A 16,762-nucleotide genomic window follows, 5' to 3' on the forward strand; every position below is an offset into this window, starting at 1 on the left:
ACCATTGAACTATTGAATACACAATCTTGCTTAGTTCAATATTTTGTAATGTGGATTTGTAATATGTCTTTATATTGATTTAGAAGGCATCTTCAGCAGGAGTTCACTGTGGACTGTAAGTCCTCGAAGATGGGGACCATTTCTTAAAGTTTATCCTTTTTGTCTCACCAGTTGTATTTCTCCCTCCTTCTCCCAGCTTCTTGGGACATAGCAGAATGTTCAGGCACCAAAGGTGCTCAGTAAATGTTTCTTTACTCATTAATTAGTGTGTGCTGGACAGTTTCTAGCCTGCTTTACCAGAGGGTCATTCCTGATCATAAATGGCAACTCATCCAATCTGTTGTGGGCCTATGATAAGCCTCCCATTATGTGCATAGTGTCTGATACACACACTGCAGGCGGTAAATTTTTAAAAAATAAACTAGGAACAACATGGATCTCTCTGAACCTCAGTTTCCTTTCCCATAAAACAAAGAGGATTGGCCCAGGGGATTTATAGGGTCTTTTCAGACCCTAACATCACATGATGGGGCTTACAAGGATACTAAGAGAATACTAAAAGAATACTCATAGTTTCCAGAGTGTGGCCTTCAGAGACTAGAAGTTACTGTGACTGCCCAGCGCTGGGACTGGGATGTACAGCCTCCCCTTTACAAAGGCCTGGAGATAAGGCAGTGAGGGGACACTTGTGGCTTTGAGCTCACCAAGAGTTTTCATTTAACTTGCAGTTTCTCCAGCTAGAGAATGCAGATAGGCAGTGTTTGCTACCAAATTCCCTTTTTGATGTGGAGCCTCAGAAGCAGGAACATCACGGTGATATATAAAAACATACTCCTTAGGGAATGACATGAGCAAGAATGACATGAGCAAGGAATGACATGAGCAAGGAATGACATGGGACAAGAACATTGAACCTAAAATTAATCAACCAACACAAAGATGATTTTTCTCTCCAAAGGTAAAACCAGGTTGAGCAGGGGGCAGATGTGGGCAGATACTGCTGAAACTCAGTTTAGGAAACACCTTACAACAAGGAGCTCGCTGTATACCACAATATAACAGTTCACTGTTTCTCTCGGACCTCAGCAGTGTTCTCATTTCGCCTGGCAAGAGTTTGAACAAGATAGTCCAAATAATCCATTATTGGCTAACTTCTGAGAAACAAGGTTCTTCTTGTGAGATTCTGACTAGGAGCAGGTGTAGTTTCAGGTGGAACACCTGATCTGTGCTCTCTGCAATGGACCCTGGGAATGGCCACAAAGATACCACGGTTGCAATTCACCTGCAATTCCATATCTACCCCCTGGGATCTCTCTTGAAAACCTGTATTTACAACATAACTCAGTTATTATCTAAAGGAATTAAGGAGGGACATGCTCTCAAGATCTCTAAACAATGACTGACTTTTAAAGTGATGCATATCAAGGCCAAAAAACCTATCCCTTGCACATTAAAAAAAAAAAAAAAAAGTTTTCTTGGCTGGGCACAGTGGCTCATGCCTGTAATCCCAGCGCTTTGGGAGGCCCAGGTGGGTGGATCACCTGAGGTCAGGAGTTCAAGACCAGCCTGGCTAACATGGTGAAACCCGGTCTCTACTAAAAATACAAAAATTAGTCGGGTGTGGTGGCAGGTGCCTGTAATCCCAGCTACTCAGGAAGCTGAGGCAGGAGAATCGCTTGAACACGGGAGGCGGAGGTTGCAGTGAGCCGAGATCACACCATTGCACTCCAGCCTGGAGGACAAGAGCGAGTCTTTGTCTCAAAAAAAAAAAAAAAAAAAAAAAAAAAAAAAAAGTTTTCCTAAAAATATCTGCTTTAAGTCCTTGTGTTTTTGAAGTTAATTCCTGCTTCCTATAAGAAAGAAGACAAGTGGTATTTATTGGCATCTACTAAATGCCACACATAGTGCAGGGTGTTTACATAAGCCACTTTATTTCATCCTCACCACCTCTCTCTCTCAGTGAAGTGAGTAATACTGTTCCCATTTGACAGTTGACAGATAAGGAAACAGAGCCGCAGAGAAGTTGAACAACCTGCCCAAGAAGCAGAGGAAGCTGAAAGATCCACACCCAGGCCTTTCTGACTGCCAAGTTCATGCTCCTTCCATGAAGTTTGTAAAAATCAGAAAATTGTTGTAAGTCAAAAATAATTATTATTTATAAGTATTATTATTATACCTTTAATTTATATGGCAAGTTCAAGTGCCGTTCTAAAAGCAGCAGCTAGGGCTTGGCGTGTAAAGGGCACACACGTAGTAATAAGGTTTTTGATAACTGAGCATGGCACCCAGGTGGTAACACACAAGGCAACTGTATGGATCCCCCTGATCAGAACCTTCTGTACCATGTATTAAAAAGGCAGGTTCTTCAGCCCCAGTGACTAGGAGTGGGAGTCAGGCATCTACCTTTTTAGTAAACTACTCAGGTGATTCTTACGCATACTCCAATTTAAGAGCTATATTTCCCTTTAGAATTCAGACAATATGAATATGCCAGCTGCAGAGAAGAGCTAGAATTTCAAAAGTAATTCAAAAGACCATCCTCTTCAGCAACAATATGAGAACATAGTGAATCTCTTGACTATACAGGAGAATGCATTTTTGGATAAGAAAATGCACTGTAGTTTTTCTTAACACTTGAATTTCTTATTGCTAAGCAAGGAAGTCATGCTGAGTAATGATGAGGGAAGGAAAATATCATTTCATTTCTTGGCTTTTCTCTATGTCCAAATAAAGGAGCCACTGCCAATGCTGGCACCAGCTACCAAGGTCAGAACTGGGATCAGCATCTGCATTTTGCAAGAGTTTCCCTTTGGAAATATACATTACACCACAAAGTCCTCCATGCCTAGAGATGACTTGCTTTGCTTTCACCCAGAGACTAGACTGTGTTTAGTTGCCTTTCCTTCATACAACAGCCTAGGCAGACACATCAGAACAACCCATTTGTAAAGAATTCGGCTTTTCTTACTAGAGAAGGACAGAATCCAAAGACCAAGAGAGATTCGGTTCTTATTTCATCCCAACTCAAGTCAGTGTCAAGAAAGGAATCTCTCTCCTTTTCAAAAATGAATAAAGAGGTTAACTTTATATAACTGTCTTTGACAGTCTGGTTATTACCAAATGTATGTTTGTTGACCTAATGTTACAATTTTGAAATATGCTGCGTCATTTCCAATACAGACATGACATTGGTTCTGCACTTCCCCTTATCTGCCAACTGGCTCTGCTGCAAATTTTTACTTGACTGTTCCATCTTTCAAGGCTCAAGTGGTCCCTACTTATTTTATTGATAGGGAAACTCAGGAGCAAAGAGTTTACATTCCTTGCCCAAAGTCATCAGGAGTTACTGGCAGAGGCACACTTGGCACTCAGGCTCCCAGCCCTTTCCACTCTACCAAGTAGTCAATGATTTACCCTGGAACTTGAGCAGACACAGTTCAAACCTTCCATGGCTCATCATTTTTGTTGCCTAAATAAGGATTGTACAACGAAAAACCGAAAGCATGGCTGCATACTCTCTGAACAATGAGGAAATACCTACAAAGAGCCAAGAGTCCACTTGCCTGAAAAAGTAATGGGATTCCTCCACAGCAGAATACCCAGTTTGGAGGAATTCTCACTACTCAGCTAAAGCAGCCGATTGCACCGCTTACTGGGGAGTTTCACACTGTCTTTCAGAGTCAAGCAAAGCAGATCAGCCACGTCTCTGAACTCCAGTGCAGGACAGAAAGCAAAAATGCCACTTTCAATGTGTTACTTTTGGAATGTCTATTAACGATCTCAGGCAATGAGACTGGGAGAATGAGACCATTGCAGAAATTCCAGTAACCTTCAGTGCAGTCAAGCAGAGGCCATGACAGATCATAAGAGGAAGTCCACAAAGCTAAGCAGAGTCCCTCTTTCAAATCCAGAACTAGCCTCATCTTGCCCAAGCTACCTCTCTCTGGGGAACAGGCTGTGGAACTAGACTGCCAGAAACAGAACATCTGGGAAAGCACATTTGAAATAAAAATCTCCTAACAGGTAAATATCACAAACCTGTGACAGAGTACTTTTTTTTTTTTTTTTTTTTTTTGTGACAGAGTCTTGCTCTGTCGCCAGGCTGGAGTGCAGTGGTGTGATGTCAGCTCACTGCAACCTCTGCCTCCTGGATTCAAGCAGTTCTTCTGCCTCAGTCTCCCTAGTAGCTGGGACTATAGGCGCATACCACCACGCCCAGCTAATTTTTGTATTTTTAGTAGAGACGGAGTTTCCCCATGTTGGCCAGGATAGTCTCGATCTCTTGACCTTGTGATCCGCCCGCCTCGGCCTCCCAAAGTGCTGGGATTACAGGCATAAGCCATCGTGCCCGGCCCAGAGTACTCTTAGTTACAGCTTGCTCTGGGTCATCTGAAATATTCAGTATATCGCAGGTAACATACATATTCTCCCTCTCAAGCCCCCTTCCTTCCTCATTGCACCATCACTCCCTAACCCCTAAGCCTTTGGAACAACACGGTGCTTGATGGCTTCCAAAACCCTTTCCTCTGCTCTATCTCATTTCACTCTCACAGGAGTTCTCAGGTAGGAAGAACAGGTACCATCAACCCCTTCTTAGAAACAGACAAACTGAGGCTCAGAGGAACGAAGTGACTCACCCAAGGTGGCGCAGCCAAGAAATAAAGAGTTGGTGGCAACCTAGTGCAGTGACTTCTAACCCAGACCTCTTTATACCAGAATAATCCCCTAATCACCAGTGCTTCAACCTGAGTCTACCCTCTCTTTCATTTCCCACCAAATTTTGTCCACCCTCACATCCCCTTTGCCTCATCCCTTTTCCTGTCCCATGAACCCAGGCCCTCAACTCGTTTTTCTTGGATTGCTGAAAATTTCCCACGCCCTGGTTTTTTTGTTTGTTTGTTTTTTCTGAGACTGAGTTTTGCTCTGTCACCAGGCTGGAGTGCAGTGGCACGATCTCGGCTCCCTGCAATCTCTACCTCCCAGGTTTAAGCGATTCCCTTGCCTCAGCCTCCCAAGTAGCTGGGACTACAGGCACGCACCACCACACTCAGCTAATTTTTGTATTTTAGTAGAGACAGGGTTTCACCATGTTGGCCAGGATGGTCTCGACCTCTTGACCTCGGGATCTACCAGGCTCTGCCTCCCAAAGTGTTGGGATTACAGGTGTGAGCCACCGCACCTGGCCCCTGGCTTTTTTCTCCAAATGCAACCAGCAAAGCGTATTCTACCCAGGGAGGTGCAGCCTAACTCCCCACTCCTTAAGTGTGGGCTGTACATAGTGATCTCCTCCTATAGAGTACAGTGTGGATAGGAAGGAAAAAACGACTAACTTTACAATAGAGAAATCTGACAGACAATATCCCAGCCACGTGAGCAAGGTAAACATCAACAGTGATAAGTCACGTTGACAGAATGTACCTTTGATATGATGTGATGAAACAAAACAAAACAAAACAAAACAAAATCCATAATCCTTATGAAATCATGAGAAAAATCCCAAATGGAGGGACATTCTACAAAACAAAAACACCTGACAACTACTCTTCAAAATTGTAAAGATCATAAAAAACAAAGAATGTCTGAGAAATGATCACAGCCAAGAGGAGCCTACGGAGATGTGATGACTAAACGTAATGTGGGATCCTGGATGGGATCCCAGAACAGAGAAAGAACATTAGGTAAAAACTACGGAAATCTGAATAGTGTGGACTTTAGTTTACAACAGTGTGCCAATATGGTCCAGTAACTATAACAAATGTATTATACCAACGCAAAATGTTACTAACAGGGGAAACCAAGTGTTGAGTATATAGGAAATACCTGTATTATCTTCTCAATTTTTTTTTTTATTCATCTAAAATGGTTTTAAGAAAATAAAGCTTATAAGCTGGGCACAGTGGCTCACGCCTGTAATCCCAGCACTTTGGGAGGCCAAGGTGGGCGGATCATTTAAGGTCAGGAGTTCAAGACCAGCCTGGCCAACATGGTAAAACCCCATCTCTACTAAAAATACAAAAATTAGCTGGGTATGGTGGCGTGCACCTGTAGTCCCAGCTACTCGGGAGGCTGAAGCAGGAGAATTGTTTGAACCCAGGAGGCAGAGGTTGCAGTGAGCCGAGATTGTGCCATTGCACTCCACCCTGGGACACAAGAGCAAAAGTCTGTCTCCAAAAAAATAAATAAATAAAATAAAATAAAGCTTATTTTAAAAAGAAAAACAAAGGCAGGGCACGGTGGCTCACACCTGTAATCTCAGCACTTTGGGAGGCTGGGGTGGGCAGATCAACTGAGGTCAGGAGTTCCAAACCAGCCTGGCCAACATGGCAAAACTCTGTCTCTACTAAAAATACAAAAATTAGCTGGGTGTGGTGGCAGGTGCCTGTAATCCCAGCTACTTGGGAGGCTGAGACAGGAGATTCGCTTGAACCCAGGAGGCGGAGGTTGCAGTGAACCAAGATCACGCCACTGCACTCCAGCCTGGGTGAGACTCAGCCTCAGAAAAAATTAAAATAATAATTTTAAAAAAAGAAAAAGAACAACAACAGAAGTTCCAAATAGCTCTCTCAGTCCCAACTCCTCAAGCTTAAAGTTCTCCACCTAACTTCAGAGATCTTCAATAACATGGCTCATGTCCGCTTTTTAGGTGTGTAAGAAGGAACCACCTCTATTGAGTACTTATCCCTGTGCTAAGTGATTTGATCGCAGACAGTCCGACTCTGGAGACCAAGCACTAAAATACTCTACTATTTATTTGTATTAATTTATAAATCTCCCTTGAGCGAGGCCTTCTGACCACTTCTTGGTCTAGCATCTTCACTCCCATTATAACCTCCCTTCCTGTGGTTTCTCTTCTCATGTGTTCAAATCAAACTTGACCCATATGGTGTAGCCCAGGTCCTGGTGCTTTTCTGAAGCTTTCATGCTGGCTTAGATTGATAAAATATTTCCTTCTCCTCCATGTCCTCCAGCACTGAATATCTGTACCATCACCAATGTTTCTCTTGGTTTGTGTTTCTTTTGCTTTTACTTCACAATCCTGGCCCTACAAAACTGCAAGCTCAATGGTCAATTCCTCCAAATGTCTGAAATAGTTCTGATTTCAAATATCAAATAGCCTGAGTTGTCATCTCTGTACTTCTCAGTTCAATGTTTGGATTAGGGAAAATAGGGTTACCACCTAACAACACTATAGGGGCGTCTCCCATGTGAAGGTCCAGGGTCCTGAACTTCTGACGTTTGCAATAAATCATTCCAGAACACTATTACATTATTATAACAAGTAAAATGTACTGAATATTTAACGATGTTCCAGGCACTGTAACAATTAATTGCTACTCACAATCAAAATAACTGCGTCACGATTGCCGTATGGGAGACTGTTGCACAATTCCTGTTTTGCAGAGGAGGAAACCAAGGCTAAGAAGAGTTAAAAACTTTGTCCAAGAAAATGTAGCTAAGAAGGAACAGTTTTACTCTGGCCACATTTGGAAGCACTGTATAGGGGATTTCCACAGGAAAAAATTATCTAGCATAGAAGGAAATCAAGCTGGTCTAATGTCCTCACTAGGCCCTGGGTACATGGCTCAGAATTGGTGAATGCCCAGCTGCGTCATCATTCCAAAAGCAACACCTGCTAGTCAATACGCAGATGAGAAACAAGGCTTGAAGTACAAACAGAAATTCTTCCAGGCTGCAGCCATTTATGGCAGAAGAACATGTACAGAGTCAGGGTGAGATAGCAAGGAAACACGACCTGCCTTTGGGAGGACCCTCTCGGCCACCTCCAGCCTGAGCTGAGGCCTGGATTGGAAATCTCTCTCTGGTTGAGACTGGTCTGGATTTGCAATCCTAAAATGCTCCTCTGTGTGGTAAGGTTGATTTCTGCTTAAAGACAGGAGTCCTGTTCTCATGGCAGTCTACATTTGAGAGAGACTGCTTCATTACCTAGAATATTTTCTCTGCTTCTACCCCATTGGTTCCCACTAAACTGTAAACACATATCACAGAGATGTGCCCTCTCCCACCTCCTACTCCCTTTCTTTGTGCTAGACCAGCACTAGTATTGAGCCCAGAAAACAAGAAACTCAACAGTTTAAATAAGTGCATAGAGTGCTTAATTTGCAGTTTACCTAAAGGCCCATTTCTTGCTGTGGCAAGTGGTAGTTACTTGAAGCTACACACACAGTTACCCTGTCATTAGTTGTCCAAAATGATCCTTCTCTTAAATTGGCTTCCACGACCTCATTTTCTTATACCATGTGAGTTCGGTAAACAGAATTATTAGTTGGCACAAACAGTCCCGGGGGATGGGCAGTATGGTGGTGGGCTTCCCTGCCACTTGTGGCTTTCACCAGTTGATACCCTGATACTGGCTGGGCGTGTGGCTCAAGTCTGTAATCTCAGCACTTTGGGAGGCCCAGGTAGGCAGATCACGAGGTCAGGAGTTAGAAACCAGCCTGGCCAACGTGGTGAAACCCTGTTTCTACTAAAACTACAAAAAATTAGCTGGATGTGGTGGCATGCACCTGTAATCCCAGCTACTCAGGAGGCTGGGGCAGGAGAACCACTTGAACCTGGGTGGCAGAGGCTGCAGTAAGCTGAGATCGTGCCACCGCACTCCAGCCTGGGGACAGAGCAAGACTCCATCTCAAAAAAAAAAAAAAAAAAAAAAAAAAAAGAAAGAAAGAAAAGATACCCTGATACTTGGCCAGGTGTGGTGGCTCATGCCAACACTTTGGGAGGCCAAAGCAGACAGATCACCTGAGGTTGGGAGCTTGAGAAGAGCCTGGCCAACAAGGTGAAACCCCATCTCTACTAAAAACACAATAATTAGCCAGGCATGATGGCGGGCACCTGTAGTCCCAGCTACTAGAGAGGCTGAGGCAGCAGAATTGCTTGAACCCAGGAGGCAGAGGTTGCAGTGAGCTGAGATCACACCACTGCACACCAGCCTGGACAACAGAGCGATACTCTGCCTAGAAAAAAAAAAAATCTGATAATTCTGATACTTCATTTGCCTTTTCTGTGGCTACGTGATAGGTCCTTGCTATTCCTTCAAACATAAAAGATGCTGTCAGCAACCGTCAGCTGGACTCCTGATTATAGAAACAGCCTCTGCTCAAATCCAGTTAATCTGATTCCCCCAAGGCAAAGAGGTACTAGGATTATCATAATTCAGCCAGGAAATTTCCTCCTTATAAATCACTTGGCACACTTGCCCTGATGTGCTACACCTGCCTTCTCCATGTGACGATTAATTTCAGAAAGGGATTTTAAAATTGGCTTGGTGCCTTTTCCTCCTCCTCCTAAAAGCATGACTCCTTTGACACACCTTTTGATTGAGATGACTCACTGAAATTACACCCTTCTCTGACCTCTCCTAGCCTTTCTCTGACCATGTTCAACCATTTGTCTACAACTCCCACCTCTTCTCTCTAATTGCAATTAGAAGGGACCTCGGAGTAGGGGACTGGATTCCCAGTCCTGCCTTTCCTGACACATGCCTCAACTTCCCTGAGACTGTAAAAGGGGCCAAAAATACATGCCCAACCTTCCAGTGTGGTAGCAGAGACAGTGTGAGGCCATATCCTCCTAGGATCCTGCTATGGTTTCAATGTCCCCTCCAAAATCATGTTGAAATTTCCTTGCCATTGTAAACATTAAGAGGGGAACCTTCAAGAGGTGCTTCAGTCACAAAGGCTCTGCCCTCATGAATGGATTAGTGCCGTCACAGCAGGAGTGAGGGAGTTATCACAGGAGCAGGTTGCTGATAAAAGGATAAAGTTCAGTCCCTATCCTGGCTCTCACACCCTAGTTTGCCCTTCTGCCTCCATCATGGGATAACGCCAACAAGAAAGCCCTTGCCAGATACAAATGTCTTGACCTTGGACTTCCCAGCCTGAGGAACCATAAGAAATAAATTCTGTTTCTTTATAAATTACCCAATCTGTGATATTCTGTTCCAGCAACACAAAATGGACTAAGGCAGAGCCCCACAGCCTCAGCCTGGCACACAGATGCCCATGTCAGCTGAATGTCAGGAAAGACTGTCACTGACCTGTATGAGCAGGAATTTCTGAAGCATTACAAAAATCCCTTCGGAAATTTGATTGAACCTTTTAAGGTCATCCAGGGATCTCAAATATCCCTGCACCAGCAATTCTACTTAGAAATGAATCCAGCCTAACAAACGGGCATTGGCTTCAGTCTGAACTCCGCCAGCAGAACATCACATCTTTATGGACCACGAGAGAGCCACATCCATCCTGATTCTGAGAGTGGGAGGGATTGTGGTCCCATCTGAGCCATTTACAGAAATACAAGAGAGAGGGTCAGAGTCTATTACCCTAGGGTCTTAAGACAGGGTTTAGTTTAAGCATGGTACCACCATTACCTTCTACCCTCTAATTCCAAATCCAGACACCTCCGAGGAATTTGAAAAGCAAAAACCAAAGAACTAAGATATTGATTGAGGTGTCTCTGTGGCACAAATCCATTTGTCTCCAGCACAGGAAGTCTCCCAGCTGTCCTTGCCTTTTCTTTCTGGCTGCTTCTACTCCAGGACATACTCAGAATCATTAAGTAGTTAAAAACAGCATTTCAAACAGACTAATGAAAAAAGCTAATATATGTGAGGCACTTTACAATTTATAAAAGGTATTCAAAGATAATAACTCCTGTGATCCCATCAACCCCAATTACACTGATTCTACAGATATAGAAATTGGACTTCGAAAATCTTAAGGGGGTTTCTGGGGAGAAGAAAATAAAATTTTAAGGCATTCACCCTTGCAGTAGAGACTATGCCCAGCCCTTCCCAACTGTATGGTTGACTTAACCTTGGCAGCTTGAAATTGGCTGCAGTGGAAGCATTTATACCATGGAAATTGGCAAACTTTATAAATCAGGGCTTTCCTCTTCCTGCCCTCTGGAGAGCTGGTTGTTAAACATTTACCTGCACATCATTGTGCCCAAGGTTATACTGCTCCCAAATTGCAGAGTGAAGCTTTTCATTCAAGTGCTTATAAATTTCAGAAACAAGAAAGTGAACCCTTTCTGGAAAGGCACTCTTGTTCTTGCATTGTGAATAAAGATACAAACCCGCCCTCACCTGGGTCTCTCCAGTGTCTGCACACCCACTGGGAGATGAAAGCATGAGACCTGTGTTCACAGCATCCAACGTGCAATGTCAGACATGATACTACACATTCTAGAACTACTCTCTAGACACCTAGGTTCCTGACTCCTCCCAGACCTGAACTTCAGGCTCATTCAAGCTCTCTGTATGACCTACTTTTGCTGGGTGTAACCTCTGCAAGAAAATGCAAACACATATAATCTACACCTGTCACCTTGCTAGGTATTCCCTTGAGTAGAGAATAAAAGATCATCTACCAAAGTTTAACAAAGCACTTCGCGAAGACTATTACTTGCAAAGAAAAAATATGTTAAAGTCCAACATGGGACTGGGAGGAGAAGGGAGAGGAAGAAAAAATTTTTAAATCCCTCCATGAAACTCCTAAATGTAACCTTCCAACCCTTGGAAAATAGGCCAGATGTGGTGGCTCATGCCTGTACTCCCAGCACTTTGGGAGGCCAAAGCAGGTGGATCACCTGAGGTCAGGAGTTCCAGGCCAGTCTGGCCAACATGGCGAAACCCAGTCTCTACTAAAAATACAAAAATTAGCCGGGTGTGGTGGCACACACCAGTAATCCCAGCTACTGGGGAGGATAAGACAGGAGAATCACTTGAACCCGGGAGGCGGAGGTTGCAGTGAGCCAAGATTGCACCACTCACACCTTATTAATGAATGCAATTCTCCCCACTAAAGTATTAGACATGTTTTTCACCAACACGTCCCCACTCCAACAAATGTCCTCAATATCATTTCATCTCTGCTACCTTTTTAGGAAAGAGCCTATAACAAGACATATAAAAACTCTGAATGAGATGCCATCAGACCAGTGCCCCACTCCCATGGGAGTTTTCACAAACACAACTTGCCTGGAGGAATGTCAACACCAGTGTCAGCACCAGAGATTTGCCGGAAAATTAGAAACATTAGGATATGCCTATAAGTAATTGATCCCTTACTAAAATAAGGCACTAGGAGGGGTTCAGGGCACAGCTATGAAAAACACAAGTGTGGGCCAAGCATGGTGGCTCACGTCTGTAATCCCAGCACTTTGGGAGGCCGAGGTGGGTGGATCACCTGAGGTCAGGAGTTCGAGACCAGCCTGACCAACATGGACAAACTCCGTCTCTACTAAAAATACAAAATTAGCCGGGCATGGTGGCGTTCGCCTGTAATCCCAGCTACTTGGGAGCTGAGGCAGGAGAAACGCTTGAACCTAGAAGGCACAGATTGCAGTGAGCTGAGATCGTGCCATTGCACTCCAGTCTGGGCAACAAGAGTGAAACTCCATCTCAAAAAAAGAAAGAAGAAAGAAAAACACGAAATAGTGTGGACTGTCAACTCATTTGTTCAATCCCTTTGCCGTGCAACAACCAGAATGATCTTTTAAGTGCATAATATAAACAGATCACTCCACTAATCCTTCTCTCACTCCCCTGTGGAAGATGCCCTCTGGCCCCACCACCTCTTCCAGCCTCTTCTCACATCCTCTCTCCACATCCTCCCAAGTTCTGGTTCTTGCTGCTTCAAGATCTCCAGGCATACTTTTCCCTGCCCAGAAGTCTCTTCCCCAGCTGTTTGCAAGCCCAGCTCCCTCTCCTCCTCCTGGTCGCACCCTCAAGCTTCTAGGTCACCTCTTCTGAGACTCCTCCCTGAACTATCTCATTAAAGCCAGTCTCCCTGCGACCCCCACCTCGGTGTCCTCTCTTTATATTTACCATAGTCTAAGCATTCTATTTCTTTTTTCTTTTCCGTCTTCTCCATTACAAGGTAACTGCCATTGTATTCCCAGGGTCTGGCACAGTTGTGGGCACAAAGTCAGCACTCTATAAATGCATGTTCAATATGTTCATGTTTTGAATACCAGCCTGGCTTTCTGTCTCTTTTCCAGAGCAACAGTCTTTGTGTGAAACTGAAAGTCGGAAAAATACCTTGGGTTCACCAACAGTATCTACTATCAGTTAGGTAATTTGAATGATGTCAATACCACTCAACCGATGACAAAAGATAAAAGACTCATTTAAGTCTCTGACTCAGGAAGAAAAAAAAAAAACAGCTGAAGGAAGGAGTTGATGGACCAGTCTCAAACCAACCCTGGCTAAGTTCTCTGAATGAGAGCCACACAACAAAGCACAATTTCCAGCTGACCTGACCTGCGGGGAGGAGTTTGGGTGGCCCCAGAGCCTTGGAAAAGCTAAGTGGCATGTCCCCAGAACAGGACATGATGAGTAGAACAGCCAGCAGGGACTGCTGCAGAGCAGGTGGGCAGCTTCCTCCAGTGGGCTTCCTGAGCACACATGGCTTCCAGCCTCAAACACTTTGCCACTGTTCCTATGATGCCAACACATTCCTGCATCGAAGCATCATTAGCCACCTCATTTCATTCCACAACAAAAAGACCGGTGTCATTAGCTTACTTGCCCAAGGGATCTTGGCACTGAAAACCCAACAGGTCAAGTTCCTTGGTGAATTTCTATCACTGCACAGTAGAGCTCACTGGTCACGGGAAGCCACTGATGTGGTCCTGGAGTACTGTGGCATGACAAAGGTGAAAAAGCATTGCTCTACTTGAGGCAAGCTGGAAGACATTGTCCAGTGGAAAGGGGTGGACCCTCCTGGGTTCCTCGACTCACCTATCTCAGCTCTACTTACTTTCCGGGGTCCCCAAACTAATCTGTTACTAAACTTCAGCTCATTGGACACATTGCCCTGATTTTACTTAGTCAAAAGGAATGACAGTAGTAACAGAAGGAATAGCAATTACTGAGCTATGTGCCAGGAGGCGATAGGTGACCAGGTATTGTTTTAAATGCTCTATGTGGATTAATTGATTCAATTTTCAAGATAGCCCTATTAATTGGTACTATCATTGTCCTTATTTTCTGATGAGGAAACTCAGGCAACAGGAGGTTAAGTGACTTGCCCAAGGTGGCATAATTAGTAAACAGGCGAGCTGGATTCAAACCCATGAAGACTGATTGCCAAGCTCCCATTCACAATTAGTAAACAGGCGATCTGGATTCGAACCCATGAAGACTGGTTGCAAAGCTCCCATTTATAAACATGACTTACTTTTTAGGCAAACCTATAAAATCCTGAAGCTTTAAGGAATAATTTTACAAAGCCACCAAGGCAACTGAAGGACAACTGTACCACAAGGGGCAAGTGAGAAAAAGAAGGATATATACTATAGGAAAGGGTGTTCAGCCTCTGAAAATCCTAGCCGAAGGCAGTTGAACACTGTCTGTCCTTCTGGTTACAAATTTAATTCTCACTACCTCCTTTTTTTTTTTTTTTCTTTGAGATGGAGTTTCACTCTTGTTGCCCAGGCTGGAGTGCAATGGCGCGATCTTGGCTCACTGCAACCTCTACCTCCCGTGTTCAAGCCATTCTCCTGCCTCAGGCTCCCGAGTAGCTGGGATTACAGGTGCATGCCAACACGTCTCGCTAAATTTTTTTTTTTTTTTTTTTTTTTTTTTTTGTATTTTTAGTAGAGACAGGGCTTCGCCACATTGGCGAGACTGGTCTCGAACTCTTGACCTCAGGTGATCCACCTGCCTCAACCTCCCAAAGTGCCGGGATTACAGGCGTGAGTCACTGTGCCCAGCCTCTCACCACCTACTTCTTAGTCCTGCGTTATCTGCAAGGCATCTCGGGCCATTCCTTCGGATCTGGGTTGTGCTCCTACCCTGATGCTTAAATAAACTCCACAGACCAACTGACCTTCATTAACATTTATTGAGCACATGGCACAGGCCACATTTGAAGTTTTCGCACACTACTTCATTTAAATTAACCCTAACAATAAAGATACGGAGTGGGAAGTATGGGTTTTTTACCCCATATTTATTTATTTTTTATCAAAGTTTAGATTAAGTGTGGGCAGTGGCTCACACGTGTAATCCCAGCATTTTGGGAGTACAAGGCAGTAGGATCGCTTGAGCTCAAGAGTTTGAGACCAGGTTGGGTGACATAGCAAGACCCTGTCTATATAAGAAAAAAAAAAAAGTTTAAAAAACCCAAAAAAACAAACATGCTTATAATGCATGATGGTAATTGCCTGCCCCACTCCTCCCAACTCCTCTAGGCAAATGTGCTCAACTTTCGGTGTTTTTTCTTAACACTATGCTTATATCAACTCAGCCATTAGCTACTTACATCCTGTTTCTGCAGATGAGGATTCGGCTCTTACCAATATGCCCATATGACAAATTTTGGTTAAACCCATGGTCAGTGTTTACACTTTGAGAATGTAATTATTGTTCTACTAGATTCTGTAGTGCTTTCTATGAATAGATTCCCTTTCTTGCACAATGGTTTTTGTTCTCTTAGATTTAATCATTTCCCTTTCTCCCACTTGCCTAGCTCCTGATGAATAATCCATCATGTTTACTACCTATTTTTGTTGTGATCTACTAATAATTCCTTCCAATGCTCAAACTCACCAGATAACTCATCAAACCTCCCGAAGTGAAGACAAAATTGGAGGTTCTCAGTATTGTTTTAACTGAAAAGAACCCTGACTCTCAGACAGGTTAGGAGCTTGGCTCTATGTCCTCCAGGAAGTGGTAGAGACGGGATTTGCCTGCTACCAACTGCAGCACCAGCTCCCTGGAAGCACACTACCCCTGGGTAAAGCGGTGCAGGCTGTGGCTGCACGACTTCAGAGGGTGCTGCCCCCGACTCAGATGAGAACAGTGCTCTGGAGAGGCAAGGCAGAGGCCCTGTTAACAGGTGGCTTCCAATCTCGTCTCCAATGCTGCTCCTGGTCATCTTGCACCACACTGGCCCCCAACCTGGAAGTACTATGCTGACTGCCGACTCTCTGGCTGGCCTTGCTTGCCTGATTCATGTTTAGTAGTTGGCTTCTTTGTCTACTTATTATGCAAAACTACCGTATTAGTGTTGTCTCACTGTGGTCGTGTGGTTTTCATGGCAGGCATGGCCTTTCCCTGGGGGTGTCTCCATCATATCAACTCTCTCCAATGGCAAGAAGCCACTCCTGGGCTCTTGTTGCAAAAGTCCAAGTGCTTTTTAAATCCTGTTGTATATTGCAAGGGTGCTTCCAAATCAAGATAGGGGTGATGACAGACATGCCCTGCACCCAAGCAATGGTTAAACCTTTCCTGCTGCATGGAAGGCCTGCTGCCAACTCACCTTTTGGACATTCCTGAGGGAGGGGTGAACTCTCTCCTAAGCCCTTAAATCATATATATATATATACACACTTTTTTTTTTTTTTTTTTTTTGAGACAGTGTTTTGCTCTGTCGTCTAGGCTGGAGTCCAGCCTAGCACGATCTCAGCTCACTGCAACCTCCACCTCCTGGGTTCAAGCAATTCTCCTGCCTCAGCCTTCTAACTAGCTGGGATTACAGGCATGCATCACCATGCCTGGCTAATTTTTTAATGTTTAGTAGAGATGGGGTTTCAAACTCCTGACCTCAAGCAATCCACCTGCCTTGGCCTCCCAAAGGATTACAGGTATGAGCCACTGTGCCTGGCTGAAATGATATTTTTTCTGGAAAAGCTCTTATACTTCAAAAATGAATGCCATCCAGCAAGTAATGCTCAACAATGTAGATGAAGAGCTGGTCACTGAGGGATGGTATGACACGTGACAGACGGT

General features: G+C 44.2%; 1 protein-coding gene across 47 annotated transcripts in view; it reads right to left on the bottom strand.

Annotated features, from left to right (window-relative positions):
• Nucleotides 1-16,762, bottom strand: part of ABLIM1 (actin binding LIM protein 1) — a 388,728-nt gene that overhangs the window by 165,978 nt on the left and 205,988 nt on the right. The window lies entirely within an intron of this gene.

This window comes from Macaca mulatta, chromosome 9, assembly GCF_049350105.2.
Source record: "Macaca mulatta isolate MMU2019108-1 chromosome 9, T2T-MMU8v2.0, whole genome shotgun sequence".
Lineage (NCBI taxonomy): Eukaryota > Metazoa > Chordata > Mammalia > Primates > Cercopithecidae > Macaca > Macaca mulatta.